Genomic DNA, 22,927 nt, shown 5'->3' on the forward strand with positions numbered 1-22,927 from the left:
TTGCCGAGGCCAGTGTTCCGTCACCAGCGTCCTTTATTTACACAATACACAATTCAAAGTCCTGGAGATCTTTGGCTCCTGGTCCAGGTAGAAACAGTTGGTTTTAAACTCCCGCTGCTTCTTTCCTACTGGGTGAGCCTCCACTTGCTCAATCGGGGCATTTCATTCTCCTTGAAGCCCTCGGGGAGATCTATTGATGATCTGCCATAGCTATCATAACATCTCTTCCCCCTTAAACCTGTTTCTCCCCCAACACCCATGCTGTGGGTGAGTCCTTTCTGCCGCCGCTGGGCAATTGGTCAGGGGTCAGTCAAAGGCGAGACCAGATGTGATGGTGTGAACCAAATTGGAGACCTTTGTTTTTGGAGGGAGCGTCATAAAGCCATTGTCATAGATTCTTCCTCGGGTTCCACTTCAATTGTGGCACCATCTTCTGCTTCATATCATTAGAATCATATAGTGCAGAAGAGGCCCTTCAGCCCATCAAGTCTGCACCGACATGTGAGAAACACCTGACTTCCCATCTGATCTCATTTACCAGCGCTTTGTCCATAACCTTGTCTTCCATAGCTTCCATCCTGAAATCTGTGTTGTCATCACCTGAAGGGTCAGGCGTAAGGTCGGCTTAAAGTTGTGGCCTGACACTGGCAGCAGCCGCCTCCATAGCTGGTAACATGGCCTGTATTGGCACAGGCTTTCTCCTCCTGAGGTGATCCAAGTGCTTCTTCACAATTTTGCCCTGTATTTTTACTTTATAAGTCACGAACCCCGTTTTCTCTGTTATGACCCCAGGGACTCAACTGAACCTGTCTCCGAAGTTCCTTGTGAATCAGGTTGCCGGTTTTGAACGTTCTTTCTGTCCTCGCAAAATCATGATTTTCCTTCTCTTGTTGGGCCTCCACCCGCTCTGCCAAGTTTGGGAACTGTAGGCTTAGTCTCGTCTGAAGCCGCCGTTCCCTGAACAATTCTGCTGGGGCAATTCCTGTCGTTGTGTGAGGGGTAGTCCTTTAGTCAAATAGTAACTATGCCAGTTTGGTCTCTATGGATGTTGCGGGTTGTTTCTTCATGCTGAGGTTAAAAGTCTGCACCGCTCATTCAGCCAACCCATTTGATGATGGGTGATAGAGTGCTGTCCAAATGTGTCTAATGCCATTAGAAAGCATGAAGTTCTGCAACCCAGTGCTAGTAAAGGCAGTGCCCTTGTTAGAAACCAGGACTTTTGGTGTTCCGTGCATGCAGAAACTTTGTCGTGGTTTCTCAGTCATAGCATGGGAGATGGTGGAGCTCATGTGATGCATCTCCAACCATTTGGAGTGTGCATCTACCATGATCAAAAACATAGAATCTGTAATAGGCTCGGCAAAGACCACATGCATTCATACCTAAGGCCTACCAGGCCACCCCCGTGGATGTAGGGAGGCTGAGGTGGGGTGGGAGGGGGGTTAGTTTTTGATTCTTTTGGTATGACTCACACTGTCTGATCAAGTGTGTAATGTCTGCATCAAGACCGGGCCACCATACATAGCTCCTGGCGACCATTTTCAATGTTCCAGGGTGGCCATGGTGTAATTCCATGAGCATCGGACGCTGCTCTAGGTAAGCGACAACTACATGGGATCCCCAGAGAATGATACCATCTTCAACACTGAGCTTATCTTTCATCATCAGATAGGGTTTCATTTCATCTAAGGATTGTCCTCTGAATCCGCCATTCAGGGTCATATATTTTAATTCAGATAGGGTTGGGTCCTTTTGCTCTCAGGCCTTTATTTGCCTTGCAGACGCTGGCAGAGTCTCCAAAACATTTAGGATCATCACGACCTCTTCCAATGCTGGTAACAAAGCCGGACAACAGCAGACGACTCAGTGTATCGGCATTGGCTATCTGGGTTCCAGGGCAGTGCTCTAGGAACTATTCATAAGCCGCCAGTAACAAGGCCCAACACTGTATCCAGGTGGAGTCAATAGGGGGTTATTGCCTTATTTTCTTCCAAAAATCCCAACAAGGGTTTGTGATCAGTTACTTTTATGAAGTGTCTATCGTGAACATATTGATGGAACCTTTTAATGATAAATACAACTGCCAACCCCTGTTCCTCAATTTGGGAATACCTCTGTTCAGTGTCGGGGTCCTGGATGCGTATGCAATTGACTTTTATGGTCCATCTTAACAACGGTGTACCAATACGTCCCAACCCCATAAGGGGAAACATCGCATGTCAGGACGCGTTCCTTTTTGGGGTCAAAATGGGACAATAAGTTAGATGACAGGAGCTATCGTTTAAAGTTATTGAAAACCTCCACCTGTGGCACTTCCCAAGACTACCTTTGGTGTTTTTGTAATAGGGCATGCAAGGGGACCAGTAAGAAAGCCAAATTCAGAATAAATATCCCGTAATAATACTAATCCCAGGAAGGTTTTCAACTCTGTGGTGTTCCGCGGAGTTGGTGCTTCCTTAATGGCCCTTACTTTGTCCTCCTCTAGATGTAGACCCTTGCCAGCCATCTGATAGCGTGGTTGGGAGAATTTTGCTCCAGAACGCACTCGCAAAATTTTTGGTTTGTTGTTTGGATGGCAGAAACTTGTCAAAAACACAGAGCAAATTTGGGGTACAATTCTTTAAATAATTTGGATGAAATTCTCCCAAAAAAATTCTAAGTGTCGAATTCATGTGAAAAGTGGAGTAAATCGCACTGTTTTTTTCAGTGGGAGTTCAGAGAAGAATCTGCCACACTCTGTGCACTGCAGAGGCCACCAGCGTGAATATCATTAAATTTCAGGGGGCGGCGACTATGCCCATTGGAGAGGCTGAAATCAGCACGCGGAGCGGGCCAATGTGCATGAGTCTATTTGTCAGTGCCAAGATCGGCGCACGCACAGTGGCCCCGCACTGATGGCCTCCCAATTGCTGGCCAGCTCAATCGCTGGCCAGCCCCACGACTCCCGCAACGCCGGCTCTTCGACCCCCCCACAGTCCAATTGCTGGCTTCCTGACCATTCATGGGCCAAGCCCTGACTCTCCCCACCCGGCCCACCTCGATCTCCATTGGGAGGGCAACAAGGATTGGACGTGAGCCAAAAGAAAAGAGGCAGAGCACGAAGACAAGGGGGCATGTCCTCTCTCTGTCTGACCTCACAAAGAAAATCACACCTAGGGGAAATTTTCAAAGCGTGTTTTTATGGGTGAGAATTTAACTTTAGACATTTCTGACTTATTTAGCTTTTGCAGCTCGAATATCCTTCTTAACTGAGTGTTGACAAGATGAGTTTGACAGAATCTTGCGTGCATAGAAATTGATGGGAAACTCTAATACACTGGAGATTTGGAGTGTTGTTTACGCCAATCAGTTGTGGTGCCTTTGAGAACCAACAGACATTTTGGCAGGGCTGCTAATATGTGCTACATAGAAGCAACAAAAATAGCTAAAAGCACTGACAAAAATATGGGCATTCCAGCCTGTTCTCCAACAGACTATTTCCATATCGTCTGGGTTCCCAATTAAAGTCAGCTCCTTAACAATGTCTGATAGTTTTGTCCTCAGTGGAATTACCTGTGCACTGAGTCACTGAGTCATTGTATAAGTTTCAACTCCTCTGCTGTTACTGTAACATGAAAATATAATTTCCAACATACATTCTGGTTCTCTTCCCTCCTTTGGCAAAAGGTCTTGCAGCTATCTATGTCATGACTAACTTCACCGTTTTCCTACACCCAATCAAACACCTACCGCCAGCAGAATAAAGAATGTCTATCATTCAAAGGTTTGCCCAGTTTCTGTGCTTGACATTCTTCAGCTTTGGCACAACTGAATATCTCTACCACGAAATGTGAACAAACAACTTTTTGCCATTCAGCGCAAACAACGCGCAAAGCTTCCACCAAAGCTAGGAGAGCACAAAGGCCTCTCAGCTGCCCAAGTCCTCACACAAGGAAGGATTCCTTTGTTGAACATAGACCAGATGATTCTTTGCTGAAAGATGCTCCTGTAACAAGTGGTCAGTCTTATGGAAAGCAGTGATGCTGACCCTTTCAATCCCACTCAAGTGTAGGGTAGTAGCTGAAAAGGCCCTCAACCACAAACACAAGTGCAAAAAGATCGTGGGCTTCTTCATCACCAAGAATACATCACCTGTTCAGCTGTTTCTGCTGCTTTCCTTCTCTTCCTCTTGTCCGCCAAGCTAAGTCTCCCCCCAGGACTCCCTGCTCCACTCTGAAACTTCCATTTCATTCCCATTTCTCTCCCAAATTTACCCATGACCCACCCAAGCACATCCTCCCTTTGCAACTCATTTTTTCTTCTTTTGCCCTTATCCCCTTTAAATTTTCTGGCCATCCAATTTCTCTTCCTTGCTCGCTGACAGTAAAAATGGTTCTCTCTCCTCAGACACTGTCCATACCCTTTCCCTTCAAAACTGCCATTGCTACATTTGCATCTCCCTTCAGTTCCATTGATAGCTGTGCCTTCAACACTAATGCCCCATGCTCTGGAATACCATTGCTAAGCCAACCAACCTCTCCACCTCTCTGTCCCCCTTTAAGACTTTTCTTGAAGCCTACTTCTGTGAGCATTATTTTTACAACCTCACTAATATCTTTTTCTTTGGCTTACCATTCTTTTTTTTTTCCTTATGCCTTTGTGAAATGCGGAATTGTAACAGTGCAGAAAGAAGCTGTCAGCCTGTTGTGTCTGCACCAGTTCTTCCAATGCCTACGAGTGCCATTCCCCTGCTTTTTTCCCATAACCCTGCACATTCTTCCTTTACAGATAACAGCTTAATTCTGTTTTGAATTCCTCGATTGAACCTGCCTCCACCCTACTCTCAGGCAGTGCATCCTGGACTCCAAGCACTCGCTGGGTGAAAAAGCTTTCCTCGTGTCAATTTTGCTTCTCTTTGCCAGTTATTTTAAATCTGTCCCCAGCTCATCTTCAATCCTTTCATGAGGGGGAATAATTCCTCCTGATTTACTCTGTCCTGACCTCTCATGGTTTTGAATACATCTATGAAATCTCGTCTCAGCCTTCTCTTCTCCAAGGAAAACAATCCCAACTTTTCCAATCTGTCTTCAGAACTGAAGTTTCTCATCCCTGAAACCATTCTCATGAATCTTTCCTGCAATCTCTCCAATGTCTCTATATCTTTCCTAAAGTGCAGCACCTAGAACTGGATGCAGTACTCCAGCTGAGGCTGAACTAATGTCTTATACAAGTTCAATAAATGCATGATGTTATTGCATTTATTAATTTTTTTAGCAGTGTTGTTGCTCTAAGGCTCCCAAAGTGTGTATCAGAGTGCACCATATTATTTCTGCAACTATCAATTTGTTCAACTGTATGCTAACCTACCCATTTGATGTCATAGTCCCTACTAAGACCATCACTGTTCCCCCAGTACTACCTTCATCCCCACTCTCTAAAATACAAGGGACATAGAGTTAAATAGACATGGCAGACAGTGGGTTGTTTACCATCCATGGTGGATCTGGCTGGAGCATATACTGTTGGATCTTGTTCTCATCTTCCAAATCTACTCTCAATTCCAGGATCTTCCTGGAATGCAAAGATAATCCCTGCCTTCTTTGTGGTACTGAGAAATGTTGTCTTAAACTCCTCAACCCGTCCCCTCCATCTGCACTACCAACAAGAGCGAGGAGCTCATTGACCTCATTGTCACCAAGATTGAGACCTTTCATCAGCCGCCTCTGCCAGTTCACTTCCTCCCCCTAGCGCACTGGGCCAAGTTTCCTCTAAGGTCCTGCCTTGCCTTAGTCCTGAACACGCATTGTTATCTTAATTCTCTCCTATTTTATTTCATGCCCTCTTCAAGCTCCTCCGATCGATAAGATCCACATCCTGCCCCCTCGAAACTCTTCTCACTAGATTGCTCACCTCTCGACCCCCCTTAACCACATAAATCAATATCAAGGCAGATGACTGAAAGCTTGGACAAAGAGTGTCTTTTAAGGAATATCTTAAAGGAAGAAAGAGAGTTAGAAAGGCAGAGAGGTTTAGGGAGGGAACCTGAGAACTTAGGACCTTGTCAGTTGAAGGAACAGCCACCACTGGTGGAGCAATTAAAATTGGGGATGCTCAAGGAGCAAGAATTAGATGAAGGCAGATATTTCAGAGGGTTGTGGGACAGGAGGAGATTGCAGAGAGAGGGAGTGGTGAAGCCATGAAGGAGTTTGCAAACAAGGATGAATTTTTTTGAATTTATGTAATTCAATGTAATTCGATGTAATTCAATAGTTAAGCAGATCATACTTTTTCTTTTCCATTGCCAATATTGTGCTTTGTTCCAAACTCCATTATCCTATTATTCCATCTTTTTGAAACAAACCCTACATCCTGTTATTTTAGGTCTAAATTGTGCCTAGTTACACCCATGTCTTTGTAATTGTGACCACATTACGCCTCTCTAGCTGGCCCTGTGATCCTCATTCCTCTATTTTTCTTGGAATGCTCCTACCATTAGTATAACCGCCACTTATTTGGTTGACTGCTTTCTCCTCTTTGGTTTCTCTCACATTAGTTGCCTGTCTCTTTTAACTTGTCATTCTGCTTAATTTCTGTAAAGCTTCCCATCTCCGTGATATCAAACCTTTTCCCTCTCTCTTCTATCTTAAAAAAAATTGACTTGTGCCTTGAAAGCTTAAATCCTCTCCCTTTGCTTTAATTATTGCAGGAAAAATAATACCAATTTTGTTTAGGTGAAGCCTAATGCGCCTTTGCAGCCTCCCAGATCTGGACTGGAACTCTGTGGGCTGTTCACACTGGCAAGATCCTCTGGTCCCACCAACAGTAAACCCTTGCTGTGGGTTTCCCGGCAGTCAGTGGGAATCAGTCAGTGGGAAATATCATTGACAGTAAAGGGACCAGAAAATCCTGCCGCCAGCAAACGGCATGCCATCTCCCGCTGTGAGAAAGATGCTGCGGGGAGGCCAGAAAATCTTACCCTCCCAGTCCAAAGTCTCAGAAATCCGAAACTTTCCTTTCCTTCCCATCAGTCAAATGGTGCTTTGTTGTGCATCTTATCCCAGGAATTAGCATGGTGAATCTCCTTTGGACTGCCTCCAATGTTGTTCCATCCTTTTTAAGGGAAGGGGAAAACTGTGGGCAGTATTCCAGGTGAGGCCTCACCAACACCCTGTACAATTGCAACAAACCTCCCCACTTTTTAAACTCCAACCCCTTTGCAATAAAGGTCAAAATGATGTTTGCCTGCTTAACTACTTGGATCTGCTTGCTAGCTTTTTGTGATTTATGCACTGGAACACCCAACTCCCTCTGTACGTCACAGACAGAAGAGTTACACTGCTCCACAAGGATTTAGAAACCCCCTGAAAGGCTTGATTTATAATTCATGTGCTAAATGTTTAATTAATGTTTAATTTAATTAATTATCTGGGACTGTGTAAATTGAGTATTGACATTTGTTCAAAAGGACTTAGAGGGGGAGGGATGTGGTGATTGTCCCTTTAAAGATCAATCTTTAGAACATAGAACAGTACAGCGCAGTACAGGCCCTTCGGCCCTCGACCAGTGAAACCAATCTAAAGCCCATCTAACCTACACTATTCCAATATCATCCATATGTTTATCCAATGACCATTTAAATGCCCTTAATGTTGGCGAGTCCACTACTGCTGCAGGCCGGGCATTCCACGCCCTTACCACTCTCTGTGTGAAGAACCTACCTCTAACATCTGTCCTATATCTATCACCCCTCAATTTAAAGCTATGTCCCCTCGTGCTAGATATCACCATCCGAGGAAAATGGTTCTCACTATCCACCCTATCTAATCCTCTGATCATCTTGTATGCCTCTATTAAGTCACCTCTTAACCTTCTTCTAACGAAAACAACCTCAAGTCCCTCAGCCTTTCCTCATAAGACCTTCCCACCATACTAGGCAACATCCTAGTAAATCTCCTCTGCACCCTTTCCAATGCATCCATATCCTTCCTATAATGCGGTGACCAGAACTGTACGCAATACTCCAAGTGCGGCCGCACCAGAGTTTTGTACAGCTGCAACATGACCTCCTGGCTCTGAAACTCAATCCCTCTACCAATAAAAGCTAGAGTAAGGGTCACATAATCAGGGGAACCAATCAGGGAGCAGGGTGGGGGATCACCTTGGTAGTGCAGTCTTCTGTACTCAGAGTCAACTTGGGAACTGATTGCAGCCACAAGGCTACAAGCCTCGATATAGTTTTACCCTGTAAATGAACAAGTTACGTTGTTACTACAATGGTGAATGAACATCTTTGCAATGCACAAATGTTCCCCAATAGTAATAATGGTCAATCTGAGACATGTGCCGGAATTTTACCGCCTCGCCCGCCCGAGGTTCATAAGATCCCACCCGAGGCCAATGGAGAATGTCGTTCTGGAGCGTCGCCCGCCCTGATTCTGGGGCGGGCCTGCTGGTAAAATTCCAGCCATGAGGTCCCATGGGCCACTCAAAATATTCAGTCAGGGAGGTGGATTGGAGAAGCATACAGGAAGAGGAGGAATCAGCTGTCTGATATTATTGTGGGGAAGGAAGTAAGCTGATATTATTCATTTTTAAATATGCATTTTTAAACATTTCGAAGAGGGAAATTAAATAGCTACAATTGGAAGATTGGAATTGGAAATGGAATCATTGACCATATGACCATATGATATAGGAGTAGAATTAGGCCACTTGGCTCATCGAGTCTGCTCCGCGATTCAATCATGGCTGATATTTTTCTCATCCCCATTCTCCTGCCTTTTCCCTATCACCCCTGATCCCCTTATTAATCAAGAACCTATCTATCTCTGCCTTAAAAACACTCAATGACCTGGCCTCCACAGCCTTCGGCGGCAAAGAGTTCCACAGATTCACCATTCTCTGACAGAAGAATTTTCTCCTCATCTCTGTTTTAAAGGATCGTCCCTTTAACCTGAGGTTGTGCCCTCTGGTTCTAGTTTTTCCTACTATTGGAAACATCCTTTCCACGTCCACTCTATCCAGGCCTCGCAGTATCCTGTAAGTTTCAATAAGATCCCTCCTATCCTTCTAAACTCCAACGAGTACAGACCCAGAGTCCTCAACTGTTCTTCATACGACAAGCTCATCATTCCAGGGATCATTCTTGTGAACCTCCTTTGGACCCTTTCCAAGGCCAGTACATCCTTCCTTAGATACAGGGCCCAAAACTGTTCACAGTACTCCAAATGGGGTCTGACCCGAGCCTTACACAGCCTCAGCAGTACATCCCTGCTCTTGTATTCTAGCTCTCTCGACATGAATGCTAATATTTCATTTGCCTTCCTAACTGCCGACTAAACCTGCACATTAACTTTAAGAGAATCTTGAACAAGGACTCCCAAGTCCCTTTGTGCTTCTGATTTCCGAAGCATTTTCCCATTTAGAAAATAGTCTATGCCTCCATTCCTCCTTCCAAAGTGCTTAACCTCACACTTTTCCACATTGTATTCCATCTGCCACTTCTTTGCCCACTTTCCTAACCTGTTCAAGTCCTTTTGCAGCCCCCCTGCTTCCTCAATACTACCTGTTCCTCTACATATCTTTGTCGCATCTGCAAACTTAGCAACAGTGCCTTCAGTTCCTTCCTCCAAATCGTTAATGTATATTGTGAAAAGTTGTGGTCCCAGCACTGACCCCTGAGGCACACCACCAGTCACCGGCTGCCATCCTGAAAAAGACCTCTTTATCCCCACTCTCTGCCTTCTGCCAGTCACCCAATCCTCTATCCATGCCAGGATCTTACCATTAACACCATGGGCTCTAAACTTATTTAACAGTCTTCTATGCCACACCTTGTCAAAGGCCTTTTGGAAATCTAAATAAATCACATCCACTGGTTCTCCTTTATCTAGCTTCCTTGTTACTTCCTCCAAGAACTCTAACAGATTTGTCAGACATGACCTCCCCATGATGAAGCTGTGCTGACTCAGTTCTATTTTATCATGCACTTCCAAGTACTCCGTGATCTCATCTTTAATAATGGACTCTAAAATCTTGCCAATGACTGAAGTCAGACTAACCGGCCTATAATTTCCCGTCTGCTGCTTCCCTCCCATCTTAAACAGCAGTGTTACATTAGCTACTTTCCAGTCTTCTGGGACCTTCCCTGCCTCCAGTGATTGCTGAAAGATCATCACCAATGTCTCCACAATTTCCTCAGCTATTTTTTTTAGAACCGTGGGATGTATTCCATCCGGTCCAGGTGATTTATCCACCTTCAGACCTTTCAGTTTCCCCAGAACCTTCTGCTTAGTGATGGCCATTACACTCATCTGTGCCTCCTGATTCTCCTGGAGCTCTGGCATCCCACTGGTGTCTTCTACCGTGAAGACTGATGCAAAGTAACTATTCAGTTCCTCTGCCATTTCTTTGTTTCCTATTATTACTTCTCCAGCCTCATTTCCCAGTGGTCCAATGTCTATTTTTACCTCTCTCTTACCTTTCATACATTGAAAAAAAACTCTTCCTATCTTCTTTTATATTACTAGCTAGCTTACACTCATATTTCATCTTCTCCCCCCTTATTGCTTTTTTGGTTGTCCTCTGCTCGTTTTTAAAGGCTTCCCAATCCTCTGGCTTCCCACTAATCCTCGCCACTTTGTATGCTTTTTCTTTTGCTTTTATGCTGTCCTTGATTTCCCTTGTCAGCCATGAATGCCTTGTCCTCCCCTAAGCATGTTTCCTCCTCTTTGGGATGAATTTCTGTTGTGCCTCCTGAATAACCCCCAAAACTCCACAGTCTTCCCTGCTAGGCTCCCTTTCCAATCAACTCTGGCCAGATCCTCCCTCATGTCTTTGTAGTTACCTTTATTTAATTGTAATACCGTCACATCTGATTCCAGCTTCTCCCTCTCAAACTGCAGGGTAAATTCTATCATATTGTGGTCACTGCTCCCTAAGGGTTCCTTCACCTTAAGTTCCCTAATCAAGTCTGCCTCATTACACATCACCAAATCCAGAATTGCCTGTTCCCCAGTAGGCTCTGTCACAAGCTGCTCCAAAAAAACATCTCTTAGACATTTCACAAATTCCTTTTCTTGGGATCCACTACCTACCTGATTTTCCCAGTCCATATTGAAGTCCCCCATGATTATTGCAATATTGCCTTTTTTATATGCCTTTTCTATCTCCTAATTTATGTTCTGCCCCACATCCTGACTACTGCTAGGGGGCCTGTACACAACTCCCATCAGGGTCTTTTTACCCTTGCGATTCCTCAACTCTGCCCACAGAGATTCTATGCCTTTTGATCCTATATCACTTCTTGCTATCGATTTAACTTCATCCCTTACTAACAATGCAACCCCACCCCCTTTGTCCATCTGCCTGTCCTTTTGATAGGACACATATCTTGGATATTCAGATCCCAGCCCTGATCCCCTTGCAGCCACCTCTCTGCGATGCCCACACATCGTACTGGCCAATTTCAATGTGCGCAACAAGCTCATTTATGTTGTTCCATACACTGCACACATTTAGGTACAACACCCTCAGTCCTGCATTGACCACCTCCCATCTCATACTTGTCACCTTTTTTTGCTCTACCTGAGGTTAGATTCCTGCCACCTTCTATACTCTCTGCTCTGTTACATGGTCTTGAAACTTTACTAACCTCTCCTGAGCCCTTGGCTCCTTTAACTAGTTGAAAGTCCTTATCATTAACCTGCACTTCTACCTTCTCCTTTAACTTTGATTTTCTAATTCTCCATACAACTGAACCCTCCACCACCCCCCCCCCCACCCTCCAACCCCACTATTTAGCTTAAAGTCCTAGCTACAGCCCTAGTTATACGATTCACCAGAACTCTGGTCCCAGCATGATTCAGATTGACCTGTTTTTTAAAAAATGCAGATTGTGAAGCTAATGTACCTTTAAGAAGTGTATTTTTAAAATCATGTTCTCTGCAGTTTGTAAGTAGGCCTTTTGGTTTCATTGTGGCACCGGCTGCCTGCTCAGATGTATTTTTATTGCTGCTTCAATGGCTTAAATGGGGTTCTGTTTATTTTTTAGCTAGGCTTAACGCATTGATTTGGAAGTTACAACTGGTTAGCAGGTCATGTGTTTTGAACAGTTTTTTTCATAGCGAATTCAGTTTGGCTGCTAGTTGCTATTTTAGTTTAGAAGGGGGTTGGACATCAGATTGAAAAGCAGTGTTTTTCTCTCCCTTGCTTCCTGGTATTGGAAATTCTGCTGGCCAGCTGGAAACAAGACTTCATGCCTTCCTGGAGTGAAAATTCTGCCATTGGTTGTTTACTAGCCAGTACCTAGAGTCTCTCTCTCTCTCTCCCTGATGTTTTGGGAAACTGTTCTGACTTCAAGCTTGTCTGTATGTGTATCAAGAGGGCTGTTGGAAGTTACAAGGCTGGGAAGTCAGAGTTTCAATTCCCCAACCAAGGGATTAAGTTCCAGCATCACGTGAGCATTTGTTTTCTGTGCTAAACCCGTGGCAAGGGTTCTGTTTTCTGGGTTTTATTTGGTTGGAACGGTATTCAGCTGTTAAGTTTAATACAATATCATGTTTTTTTCTTGTTTGTAATTGGTAAAAGTTATTGCTAATTTTCTTTCTGTACATGTTAACTGTATTCTTAAATAAACTTTGTTTGGTAAAAGCTCCCTAGTGAGTCATTTGAATCATACCTGAAGTGAAACATCTCACGCTTACCCTAGTCAAATTCAAATTGCAAAACTTATGATCCAGACGGACTTCATAAAACACTTTGGAGTTTCTGACCTGAATTATAACAAGATGCTGATGCAGAAGCACAATTATAAGACTTGTTAGGGTCCCAGGACAGAACCCCAAGGTATATTATGAATCAAACGTTTTTTCTATTTTGACATAAATGTAAGAAAAGGATACTTCCTTCCAGGAGTGATTCTACTGACAAAGTAAGGATTTTATGGTGAAACAGACTTTATTTAATAACACAGTTTAAATATAACTCTAACAAATCAAGCAACTTAACTATTAACAGTTGAACCCAATATTTAAAAATGTAATGAAACAACTTTACTTTCTAGCTTATGATTGTTTCAGTTGCAAATAAGCAACATTCCCCTTACAGACGTCAAGGGCATTTTAAATATAGTTAGCAATCACAAATATACTTGCTATAATAAGTATAAACAGCCTTGGAGTTTTTGGAGAGATTTGAGCTTTCAGAAACCAGCATAATTCTCCTAACTTCAACCAGAACAGCCAATCTCCAACGCTTTTCTGTAAAAACTGTTTCTTTCTCTACACAGAAACCATGTCATCACATGTCCCTGGCAATCACGCTATTCTGAAATCTCAGGGGAACTTAAGTAAACAAAATTCCATTAACTCTATTTCACATTATCACTTGCAAAGCTAAAATGAGTAATTATCTTGCTCTTCCAACATGAGTTCCATTCATTCCAAACATACTGACTGCCTGTAGCATAAAGCTGAATTTTTGAACTTCCCCTTAAACACAAAAAACAATATATATATATAAATATATCCATATCAATTGCACTACCACAATCAATTGCATCACCACAAACTAAACGCTGTTACCAGAACAATTAGTATTTCTCAGGAAACGAACACCGGAATTGGGTTATGCTGAATTGTCAACAGGTGATGAATGAGGTGAGGTGGGTGAGCTTGATAGAACAGTGTACAACAAAATCAAAGAACAATACAGCACAGGAACAGGCCCTTCGGCCCACCAAGCCTGTGCCAATATGTAGTTCCTATACCTCTTTTTGCCTCCCATTTATGTGTCTATCAAGATACACATTGAGGTTGCTAATGTGCCTGCTTCCACAACATCCATTGGCAGTGTGTTCCAGGCACCCACCACCCTCTATGTGAAAAGCTTACGTCCACATGTCTCCCCTAAACTTCCCACCTCTCACCTTAAACTTGTGCACTCTTGTAATCGACCCTTCCACCATGGGAAAAGCCTCTGACTATCTACCCTGCCTATGCCTCTCATAATTTTGTAGACTTCTCTCAGGTCGCCCTTCAGCCTCCGTCTTTCCAGTGAAAACAATCCGAGTTTATCCAATATCTCGTCATATGTAAAACCCTCCAGACCAGGCAACATCCTGGTAAATTTTCTTTGCACCCACTCCAAAGCATCCACGTCCTTCTGGTAGTGTGGCGACCAGAACTGCAAGCAATATTCCAAGTACGGCCTAACTAAAGCTTTATACAGCCGTAACATAACTTGACAGCTTTTATACTCGATGCCCCGGCCGATGAAGGCAAGCATGCTCTATGCCTTCTTGCATACCTTATCCACCTGTGTTGCCACTTTCAAAGATCTATGGACCCAAACGCCCAGATCCCTCTGTACGTCAATGTTCCTAACGGTTCTGTATTTACTATATAATTCGTACCTGAATTTGATTTTCCAAAATGCATCACGTCGCATTTGTCTGGATTAAATTCCATCTGCCATTTCTCTGCCCAAGTCTGCAATCTATCTATATCCTGCTGTATCCTTTGACAATCCTTGCCACTATCTGCAACTCTGCCAATTTTTGTGTCATCTACAAACTTACTAATCAGACCACCTACATTTTCCTCCAGGTCATTTATATATACTACATACACCAAAGGTCCCAGCACTGATCCCTGTGGAACACAACTGGTTACTGATCTCCATTTTGAAAAGCACCCTTCCACCTACTCTCTGTCTTCTATATCAGCACCAAGCCAAAAGCTAACTTCAGGAATGTAGGAACATAATGGGCAGCACGGTAGCACAGTGGTTAGCACTGCTGCCTCACAGCGCCAGGGAGCCGGGTTTGATTCCCAGCTTGGGTCACTGTCTGTGTGGAGTTCAAAGATGTGCGGGTTAGGTTGATTGGCCATGCTAAATTGACCCTAGTGTCAGGAGGATTAGCTGGATAAATATGTAGGGTTACGGGAATAGGGCCTGGGTGGGATTATGGTCGGTGCAGACTCGATGGGCCGAATGGCCTTCTACACTGTAGGGATTCTATGATTCTATGGAGTTTTATGGTTCCTCCTCTGTCCACATGGGTTTCCTCTGGGTGCTCTGGTTTGCTTCCACAGTCCGAAAGACGTGCTGGTTAGGTGCATTGGCCATGCTAAATTCTCCCTCAGTGTACCTGAACAGGAGCCGGAGTGTGGCGACAAGGGGATTTTCACAGTAACTTCATTGAAGTATTAAGGTAAGCCTACTTGTGACACTGATAAATAAACTTTAAACTTTAGTCTTCACCAGCAACCCCCTGTTGTGAACACTTCGGTTAGCACCTCCAGACCCGAGCTATCTGTTCAATTTTCCGGTCAATTCCTTTCAATCACATTGAACTTGATTTTCTATTTGGGGTTCAGTTGTTCAATTTCTGTTCTTTCTAAAATCTTTTCAAAGTGAGAGATACTTTGATGAATCATGCAGAACATATCAACTCCTTCCAGCTTTTTAGAAAAATACATTCACAAGCTATTTTACACATCAGAACTGTCACTTTATGTTATTATGCAGTATATCTGGCCACCTAATTGTTACTATCTGCCTTCTCCCCTATTTTGATCAAGTGAGCTTCTCTTTTCAGTTCTGATTAATATACAGTCTCTCTCAGAATATCTATCCTTTCTTTTTTATTTTCAGATGCCGATATTGCTGCTATGCATTTTTTGTTTCATTTTTGGATTCCAGGCTTCTGCCAGGCGCCTAGGATTAGAATCATCCCATGTCTTACTTAAGAGCTTCTAATTCTTGAATAAAACACTCATTTTCTACATGCAAGTCTTTCTTTTGTAAACTGTTTTAAAGGCAGCATTACCTTGTTTATTTTCAACAATGGCACCAATGCAAATAACCAAATTTATTTTAAATGTGCTAACAGCTGAAATAAATAATTGCACACAGTAATTTCGTGCAAACACATTAGGCAATGAACTGCTGGAGCTGGCAGGTAAATTACATTTGCAATCAATGTTTGTTTTATTTAAATTAAGCTTTTGGTTTGAATTGTTGCTATAGAAAAAATGAAAGGAACTGCTTTGAAACCTGTGGTGAACCATCGTTGGTTCCCACTGGATAGTACTGAGCCAGGGTCTGGCCAGTACTACAAGGATGTACATATGTTACTGTTGGGTTGTGCTACTTGTTGCTGTTGGGGTTAGGGTGGGGTTGTTACACCTTTGTACTGTAGTGTTGTGGTACATCCCAGTCGGGCTCCGCCTCCTGGGAGAGGTATAAAAGTCCCTGCTCTGGCTGGGACCCCTTCAGTCTGGGATCGTGTATATAATTATTGGCTGCTTCATTACAGTAAATAAAAGCCTTTATTTCCCGAGCATCTAGCCTCGTGTTTGATAACGCGCATCAATTTTATTTACTGTTGTTAAACTCTCGTCGAAGAAAAAAAAGAGAGTATGGAGCAGATCCTGAAGCCGGAATGCCTTACACTAGATCCACGTGCGGTGGGCGCCTCTAACACCTTCGACCACTGGCTGAAGTGCTTCGAAGACTACCTGGCAGCCTCCGCAGCGGTCACCACAGATGATGACAGACTCCGGGTCCTCCATGCGAGGGTAAGCGACACTGTCTACCTCGCGATCCGTGCGGCCACCGATTATACTAAGGCCCTCGAGCTTCTGAAGAAGCGTTATATCAAACCGCCCAATGAAATACACGCTCGTTACCTCTTAGCCACTCGACGACGGCAGTCTGGCGAAACGATGGAGGAATATGCGAACGAGCTCCTACAGCTCGCCAGGGGCTGTAACTGCAAAGCTGTGTCGGCTGAGCAGAGCATGAACGACCTCGCCCGAGATGCGTTTGTGGCGGGAGTCGGATCGTCGTACATTCGACTTAAACTATTGTAGAAAGGTAACCTTGACCTTACCCAGGCAATCGAGCTAGCGGAGATGCTGGAGACGGCCTCCAAAAGCTTAGTATCGTTGGTTCCCACTGGATAGTACTGAGCCAGGGTCTGGCCAGTACTACAAGGATGTACATATGTTACTGTTGGGTTGTGCTACTTGTTGCTGTTGGGGTTAGGGTGGGGTTGTTACACCTTTGTACTGTAGTGTTGTGGTACATCCCAGTCGGGCTCCGCCTCCTGGGAGAGGTATAAAAGTCCCTGCTCTGGCTGGGACCCCTTCAGTCTAGGATCATGTATATAATTATTGGCTGCTTCATTACAGTACATAAAAGCCTTTATTTCCTGAGCATCTAGCCTCGTGTTTGATAACGCGCATCAAGAGGGGCGTAAAGGGGAACCCAGCAACTACTAGCCAGTCAATTTCACCTTGAAGATCCTAGAATCCCCACAGTGCAGAAGGAGGCCATTCAGCCCATCATGCCTGCACTGACAACAATCCACCCAGGCCCTATCCACGTAACATATTTACCCTGCTGGTCCCCCTGACACTAAGGAGCAATTTAGCATGGCCCATGCACCTAACCTACACATCTTTGGACTGTAGGAGAAAACCGGAGCACCTATGCAGACACGGGGAGAATGTGCAAACTCCACACAGACAGTGACCAAGGTTGGTTCCTGGCGCTGTGAGGCAGCAGTGCTAACCACTGTACCATTGTGCCGCCCCTAATGGTAAAGCTTTTAGAAACAATAATCATGGCAAAAATAACAGCCAATTGAACAAGTGTGGCTTCATTAAGGAAAGCCAGCATGGGCTTGTTAAAGTAAAATTGCATTTAACTAACTTGACTGAGGTTTTTGACAACTTAACGCAGAAGGTTAATTGAGGCTAATGCAGTTAATGGTATGTGGACTTCCAAAAGACATTAGATAAAATGCCACACAATGCCAGCAAAGTTGAAGCCCTTGGAATATCAGGGACAATAGCTGCATTGATAAGTTGGCTAAATGGTAGAACTGATGTTAACCAAGATATAAATGGTAAAAAACAGAGACCAGACATGAACTGTTGTGTTTTGAACAGCAGGAAGGTATGCAGCGGAGTTAACAGGGGCTGGTACTTGGACCACTTCTTTCCTTGATATATTTGTTAACTACTTGGACTTGGGTGTACAGAGCACAATTTCAAAATTTGATGATACAATAATACAAAACTATGACGTATGTGGGGAACTATGAAGTACTGCGGGGAAAAATGTGATAGACTTCAAGGGGAGATAGAAGACTGGTGGAATGGGCAGATGTGTGGTCGATTAAATTAAATGCAGACTAGTGTGAGGTGACACATTTTGGTAGGATAAATGTGGAGAGACAATATAAATTGGACAGTACAATTCTAAAAGAAGTGCAGGAGTAGAGAGACCTGGGATTATATGCAAACAAGTCACTGAAGGCGCTGGACAGGTTGAAAAAATGGTTAAAAGGGCATGCAGGAGCCTGGGCTTTATATATAGAGGCATAGAGTACAAAAGCAAGGAAGTTATAATGAATCTTTGTGATAAAAATTAGTTCAGCTTCAGCTGGTGCATTGTGTTCAATTCTGGGCACCACACCTTCGGAAAGATTTGTAGGCTTCAGTTACATGGCTCGAGTAGAGAAACTGGGCTTTCTCCCCTTTAGAGGAGAGGTTGAGAGGATATTTGATAGATAAATATTTGACAAAATCATGAAGGATCTAGCTAGAGTAGACAGAGAGCCACTGTTGCCACTGGAAGAAGGGACAAGCACCAGATGACACCGCTGTACAGTAATTGGCAAAAGAGCCAAAAGTGAATGCGGAAAAACTTTTTTTTGTACGTAGCTGTGTTTTGGAATGAACTGCCTGAAAGGCTGGTGGAGGCAAATTCTTCCAAAAGGCAACTGGATATCGCACCTGAAAGGGAAAAAAGCATTGTAGGCTGATGGGGAAAGGGTTGGGAATGGAACTAACTCGGTTGTTCTTGCAAGGAATTCGAACGGATTTGATGGGCTGAGAAGCCTCCTGAAATACCTGTGCTGTAATTTTTCTACAATGCTACAAAGTGTGGATTTGGGGATAAAAGCGGAAAATGCTGTAAATGTGATTTTATGCAGACTTCTGTGCACAGTGAATATTGTATAACTGTCATTGCCCATTTGGTATTGTAAATGTTGGATCTGTCTGAATAGTAAAGCTATAGTAAAATTGGATTTGTCTGATTTCCTTTGCAAAAATGCAATCTAAACCACTTTTAGATGTGTTTTGTTAATATGTGGGGTTTTCTTTTACTATTTAGCACCATCAATGCTCCCAGATTTTGTTTTTGTGCAGGCGTGGACAATATTTGATTTGATTTATTGTTGTCACACATATTGGGACGCAGTGAAAAGTATTGTTACTTGCACGCTATACAGATAAAACATACCGTTCATACAGTACATAGGGGAGAAGGAAAGGAGAGGGTGCAGAATATAGTGTGACAGTCATGGCTAGGGTGTAGAGAAAGATCAGCTTAATAGATAGTAGGTCCATTCAAAAGTCATAGGGTGGAACTTTCCCTTCCTGTCAGTCACAGGAATCGTAGCAGGCGGGCCATGCAAAGGTCTGTTGACCTCGGGGGCGGGATTTTCTGGTCTTGCGACGAATGCGGCCGGAAAATCCTGCCCCATAGAGGACGTGGGGATAAGGAAAGGAGAGGGTGCAGAATATAGTGTGACAGTCACAGCTAGGGTGTAGAGAAAGATCAGCTTAATATGTGACAGGTCCACTCAAAAGCCTGATGGCAGCAGGGCTGTCCTTGCTTCAGACATCAGTGGATGTTGGGGGCTGAGTGGCAGGCTGGGGGTGGGCACTGCAACAGGGAGAGAGAAGTGGCTGCACTGACTCACCACCTCCGGCTCTCACCGGGGGCCCCGCCCCCCCTCTCCAAGCCGCCGCCTGCCATTGGCTCCTCGGTTGCCAGGAGCCTGGGGCACGGGGCGCTGCGCGCGTGTGGTCGGCGCCGGCTGTCAGTCAGCGGTTGCCATGGCGTTTGGGGGGGGTGTCCGTTAGCCCCCTCCCCCTGCTCCTATCCCATCCCCCACTCCCTCCCTCCCTCTCGGCATCTTCCTCCTCCGAATGCTGGCCGCGATCACCATTAACCGTCCGGGGAAGGCAGTGAGCGCAGTGGCGGCGGTGCTGCTGCTACTATTCCCGTTAGGAAAACCCCAGGCTGCTTGGGCCTCACACTCACCCAATCCCCATTAAAACCCTGCCTTTGGTCGGGGTTGGAGTCGAGCCTGTCCGCCGGAGCCGTCTCTTTTCTCCTTCTTTCTTCACCACCACCCCCTCCCCCGGCGACCTCTTTATCTTCTCGGCTGCGTTGCGGATTGAGATGTTTCTGAAGGCGAGGGGTTTGCGGGGGAGTTGAGGTAAGTGCCCCTTTTGGAGGAGGAGGAGGGTCAATGTCCCCCCCCCCTCCCTGTGAGGGGAGGGGAGGGTCGATGAGGGTTGTGCCCCCCCCCCCCCCCGACTGGGGAGAGGGTGAGGGTCGGTGCTACCCTCCCTCCCCCCAATGGGGTGAGGGTCGGTGCCCCCCCCCCCAATGGGGTGAGGGTCGGTGCCCCCCCCCCCAATGGGGTGAGGGTCGGTGCCCCCCCCCCCCAATGGGGTGAGGGTCGGTGCCCCCCCCCCCCAATGGGGTGAGGGTCGGTGCCCCCCCCCCAATGGGGTGAGGGTCGGTGCCCCCTCCCAATGGGGTGAAGGCTGGTGCACCCCCCCTCCAAATGGAGTGAGGGTTGGTGCCCCCCGGGTGGGGGTGGGTGGGGGGGGGGAGGAGAGAGTGAGTGCCCCCCTCAAGTGGGGGAGGGGAAGGGTCTAGACTATCCCCTGGTGAAATAGTGTTCTATAACTATATCTTGTGTACAATTATAACGTTTTAAAACTTGAGGTGGGGGTGGATTGTGGAAATTTTGCTCCCTTCCACTTCTAGATTTTATTTTTGGGTGGGGAGTAGAAGGAACAGGGGTTTTATTAGTGACCCATCTCTCGCTGTATCATCAGGAACCTTGGTGCATGTAACAGTGCTTAAACGTTTATTTGATGCACATACATGCCCCAATTGTATATTACATCTTTTTTTTATTCCCCCCCCCCCCCCCCCAAGCTATCCCTTTTGTTCCAATCAATTTTTATCTATTCCCTAAATCAATGTCACTTAAAATGAAATACAGAAAGTGTTGGAAAAAACTCAGATCCCGGCACCATCTGTGGGGCAAGGAAGAGTTAATGTTTGGAACCCAATGGGACTCCTCTTCAGTTATGAATATGAGCAATTTGAGAAGTCACTCCCCCCAATCATTGTTATTTTCCCAGACTGAAGAATGTGACTTGAGAATAATTCTGATACAACTAGGTCTAGTTCATTTCCTTTGCTTTCTAGGTACGGTCATCAAAAAACAATTTTACACCTGACTAGCCAACAGTTGGTACTGTGATTGTGTGTCTCAGTATAAACGTGTTCGCTATGTCTTTTCGGCCCTTTGGCTAAGATCAAGCGTTAAATCAAGCCCAAGATGGGGTGCAATGCCTTATCTTGTCAGCTTGGATCTTATTTGTCTCTTTTGTGGGGTCCATGATTGGATTCATTTGGAATTTGAATTTGGTTTTTGGAGTAAGCAAGGGATGGATCTGGGTCTGCCTGATCCACTCTGAGCATTGGCTTTGTAACTTTTAAGAATGGAGTAAAATTTCTTTTAAAAAATATTAGTTAGTCAAGCTTCATATCAAGCCCAAAGATAGAGTGCAATGTCTTCTCTTGTTGGCTTGGATCCTTTGTCTCTCTTGTGGGGAACCATGAGTTGGATTCAGTTTGAATTTGATTTTTGGAGCAAGTGAGATGGATCCGGGCTACCCGGTCCACTCTGTGGGTTTGGCTTTGTAACTTTATGAATGAAGTAACATTTTTTAAAAATGTATTATTAGTCAGTTCCCTTTAATTTGAGCACATTTGAATGTGTGGGTTGGCATATACTATGTGCAGTTGAATTATAAATCATTGTGCTAGAAATAAGCTTGTTCATGGACTGCCTTTTTACTTCTATGTCCCGTGGTTGGTCGAGACTTATTTTAGTTAAGACTTCTAGTGAGAGACCAATGGTTTGAAACTTGGCTTTAAAAATTTGGCAACTAATGCATACTCAGATTTAGAGATTTGAAATGATCCTTAATATAAAATGAAAATTTACATTTTTGCAACTTGATGCCCAAAGTATATATATCATTAACTGTGCTGAGGTCGGGACAAGTATTGCCATAATTCTCAAATGCCTTTACAATTAATAATATTTGAATGTAGTGTTATTTCTTGAGGAAGCTGCTCGTTTACTCCTGTGTTGTAAGTAGTTATATAGGATGAAGGAACAAACTTGCATTTGTACGGAACCATTCACAACCTTGGGACATCCTAAAGTCCTTTACTTTGAAGTAAAATGTAAGAAACATGGCAGGCAAGCATCAATGAAATAAAGCAGTGAACTATCTGTGATGTTGGCTGAGCGATAAATGTTGACCAGAGACGAGGTGATGCTCCAGCAGCATCGGCCTGAGTTATGTGCCCAAGCCTCTGAAACTTAAGCTCACGACAAAAGAAAAGTGTAATATCACTAGGTCAAGGCTAGCACTGAAACAGGCTCTGATTTGAATTAGGTTGATGGGCTAAATTATTTCATTTCCGCATTCTTTTGTTCTTTGTGACAATTAATCACCTAGATTAATGTTTTAACCACTTGCTCTACAATGCAAACAGCAATTTAATTGTTAATACTGTATCGTCTTGGCATGAACAGGAGAGAAAGCTTTGTGTTTAGCTTAAAACTTGGATCTCCTCTTTCACAAATTTGAAAAATGCTCCCAAATTGAACCTCTTAATTCTCTAATTTATTTCCAAATTCTAAGAAAACTTTTAGGTCTACATGCACTGCTGACCAGCAGTAAACCTCACCATATTTGTGTAATTTCAGAACTAACTCATCCCTTAAATCTATGCAACGATCCCAGGACTATACTCATTTTGC

At 44.3% G+C, this 22,927-nt stretch overlaps 1 protein-coding gene across 1 annotated transcript in view; it reads left to right on the top strand.

The window, feature by feature from the left end:
* Positions 1–19,856: 19,856 nt before the first annotated feature.
* The window catches only part of LOC144504424 (suppressor of cytokine signaling 5-like), a 37,069-nt gene continuing 33,998 nt past the window's right edge, over positions 19,857–22,927 (top strand). Inside the window, exon 1 of the mRNA XM_078229690.1 lies at positions 19,857–20,284. The gene's annotated coding sequence lies outside the window, so the exon portion shown is untranslated. The remainder of the gene's footprint in view (positions 20,285–22,927) is intronic.

Source organism: Mustelus asterias, chromosome 15, assembly GCF_964213995.1.
Source record: "Mustelus asterias chromosome 15, sMusAst1.hap1.1, whole genome shotgun sequence".
In the NCBI taxonomy this organism is placed as follows: Eukaryota; Metazoa; Chordata; class Chondrichthyes; order Carcharhiniformes; family Triakidae; genus Mustelus; species Mustelus asterias.